Source organism: Vombatus ursinus, unplaced genomic scaffold, assembly GCF_900497805.2.
Source record: "Vombatus ursinus unplaced genomic scaffold, bare-nosed wombat genome assembly UNPS02014863.1, whole genome shotgun sequence".
NCBI classification, from domain to species: domain Eukaryota; kingdom Metazoa; phylum Chordata; class Mammalia; order Diprotodontia; family Vombatidae; genus Vombatus; species Vombatus ursinus.
Genome location: NW_020954641.1, coordinates 21,220,313 through 21,223,620, shown reverse-complemented (window position 1 = coordinate 21,223,620; position 3,308 = coordinate 21,220,313). Strand labels below are relative to the sequence as shown.

At 43.4% G+C, this 3,308-nt stretch overlaps 1 long non-coding RNA gene across 1 annotated transcript; it reads left to right on the top strand.

The window, feature by feature from the left end:
• Positions 1-1,143: 1,143 nt before the first annotated feature.
• Positions 1,144-2,831, top strand: LOC114027821. Its single transcript, XR_003567294.1, has 2 exons — positions 1,144-1,239; positions 2,607-2,831. It is a non-coding gene; the product is annotated as an uncharacterized LOC114027821 (long non-coding RNA).
• Positions 2,832-3,308: the final 477 nt, after the last annotated feature.

Sequence of the window (3,308 nt, the reverse complement as noted above, 5' to 3'; positions counted from 1 at the left end):
GGCCAGTACAGTGTTAGCTCAATTTAATTCAGTTCCTACACAGCATTGGTAGCACCGTGTTCATGTACAATGGTGGCATCTCTTCTTTCATACCATAGTCTCTCACCAGATACCATGAGTAAAGGAGTCATCGAATGAGTTGAAGAGAGGTGACCAACACTAATTAAGACTATTTTGGAGATGGCCACAGTTCTTGCTATAGTCAATTGAAAAAGGTTCCTCCTAACCACTTGGTTAACAGATTGGGACTAGTTACACAGTGTCTACACATGCATCACAGTCTCTCCAAAGCATCTCTTATATACATCTCCCAGAAGCAGGCTTCCCAGTTTCTCCATACGGGAGGTTGCATCAGCAGAGCAAGCTGATAGAGTCTGTGCAAACACAAGATTTAGGTTATATTTGGAAATATCAGTGTTTGGAAGTTAATTGGAAAACAACAACTGCGATCAACAGATGAAAAACTTCCTGATTGTCAGATTTTCTTCCCTAGTTTAAAGATGTGTTAGGGGAAGTTTTGGTGGTGGTGGTGGTGGTGGGAATTAGGTTCAGAAATTTGAAACTGTATCAAGATATAAGAGTTTCATAAAACAACAACAACTACTACTACTCCTCCTCTTGGTAGGGTAAATCAATCTCTCTAGCCCAGGGGTGAGGAACCTGCAGCCTCGAGGCCACATGTGGCCCTCTAGGTGCTCAATTGCGGCCCTTTGAATCCAAACTTCACAGAACAAATCCTCTTAATAAAAGGATTTGTTCTGTAAAACTTGGACTTAGTCAAAAAGCTGCTCCTGAGGACCTAGAAGGCCACATGTGGCCTTGAGGCCATAGGTTTCCAACCACTGCAGTCTAGTCCATGCCAATGTTATGTCAGAGATGACTGCCAGCCTCCTTTCTCAGAAAGAAGAATCTGCTGGTGCAAAAGAAGACAAGCTGAGATTTTTCTAACATGGTTGCTTCTCTTTCATCTCAAAGAGGACCAGGAACATCGCTTGACTTGCATATGAATTGGACTTAAGTGAGGCAGAATTACACAAAGACGTCAGTCTCACTCTCTCTTCTGGAGTCATCAAAGTTCAGTGGCAAGATAAAAGTCAGGATGACTGGCAATGGTTGAGATGCAGTGGATGATCTTGGCATCTTTGATATCTGACCAGCCTCTAAGTGCTTCACAGCACCTGTTTCAGCCACCTTGATGACCTTTGGAACAAATTGTTCTGATCCTCCCATCACATCAGGGTAAGTCTTCACGTGCTTGGGGTATTCACCACTTTAACTCACCAACAAGTCTGAGGCCTGTTGGTTACCCTCAACCTAGGTTAGCCCATCTGCAGAGATGGTTTTACTGAGCTGTGACCGCTGTGCATGCTATAGCTTCTTGGAGCCACAGGTGAGAGTTGGTTGAGAGGTGGATGCCAAAGATGGATGAGGAGCCCTGAAAAGGCCCTCACACCAGAGGTGCTCGTCCTTCCTGAACACTCCATATACCCCATATTTCTAACATGGAAAACATTGGTGAATGGCTTAGAGTCCAGGAGGACCAAAAGTACCTCCCCTCTTCATCAAAGGGTCTAAGAATCCTTTGTAATGGGGGTTTTGATTTGCTTATGCCCAGATCATCTAAAATGGAAGAAGTGAATGATCTATTTCTAGGAGAAGACAGTCTAGGTTCCCCTTCCACGTAGGTGAGAATAACCTCTTTTCTTTGCTCATATAACTAGAACAAGCTGTTATCTTTAAAATGTCCAGACTGGAATACTTTTTTTTTCCGGTTGCGTCCAGAAAAGGTGAAGTTCCAAATTCACCTGTAGCACCAGGAGCTAAACTGGTGAGGGGAGAAGGGCTAGCTTTCCTCCTCCCCCCTTTTACCTTGTGGCCCCAAGAAACAGGCTTGGCGTTTTGGTCTGGTCAATTTTGTTTCTCCTTTTCAGTTCTAGAAACAGGTAGTGGAATGCCCAGTGGGCCCTGGAGCTTGAGCCATGGCGCCCTCAGAGGAAGGATTCTGGGCTAGATGATGCTGTCAGCCCAACAGCAAAGCCCTGAGAAGACAGGGTACACAGGACTGGATCCCAAGGGGGCTTTGGACTTGGAATTTGGGATTGAGCTAAACGATGAACCTAAACCCCATCTTTTCCCTAGAGTATGTTGTGGTTTGGAGGCAGAGATTATGCCCCCAGGTGATGGGAATGTTTCTACATTTGTCCTTGATATCCTTTGAAATAAAGCTAATATGATTGATAAGTGGTTAAATGCAACTGGGGTGCAAAGGTTCTCTTACAATTAGGGGGATTCTGTTGATAGAGCCCAAAGCCAAGTAGAGAGTGCAGATACTCCTAATGCCCTGTGAGGATACCAGAGAATCCTGGGGAGGGGGTGTAATGTAATGTAATGTAATACACCTGGCCTATAGGTAGTGGGGGCTAGGGTAATTACTGTTACACTTTAAAGCTGAAAACACTGGCATCGGGCTAGAGTCAACGGGGACCAAAATCAAGGAGGTTAGTGGTATTCATCTGCTTTTGAAAAATCCAGGTAAAGGCCTTCCTCTGAGGTCCTATAGAGATTCAAAAGGATTTTAAAATGAGATTGTTTTCTTTCTCTTCAAGATGAAGAACTTTGGAAACCCTGGGGTTCACAGAGGAATATTTCAGCCTGGGAATAAGAACTGGTTTCTTCTCACACACTGCGCCTGATTTCTTCTCTCCCTGTTTCCAAGGTGACACATCACTTAGTGCTGCCTGCTATTCACCTTTCTTGAATATATAGAAGTACAGGTCTGGAAATGAAACTGATCCAGCATCCTATGGCTATAATTAAAAAATGTGATCTTATATTTGTTTTTTTTTTTTGCATCATACTCATTTCCAAATATATCCTTTTCTCCGCTTCTATCCAGTGCAACGTCTCATGTAACAAAGATGAAAAAAGTAAGAGAAAAGCAGTTCAACAAAATTAACCTATATGCATGTATATATGTATGTGTTTATACACACACACACACACACACACACGTAAAGATTTATATCTCAAGTTGTCTTTCAGTTGTGTCTGACTCTTCATGACCCCAGTTGGGATTTTCTTGGCAGAGATACTTGAGTGGTTTGCCATTTCCTTCTCCAGTTCATTTTACAGATGAAGAAACTGAAGTGTCTGAGGTTGGATTTGAACTCGGGACTTCCTGACTCCAGGCCCAGTGCTCCATCCACTGTGCCACCTAGCTGCCCCTGGGGCAGCTATATATGTATACATATGTGCATATACACACAGACATACTAATATAAATCAGTTTTCCTGCTTCTGAATCAGGC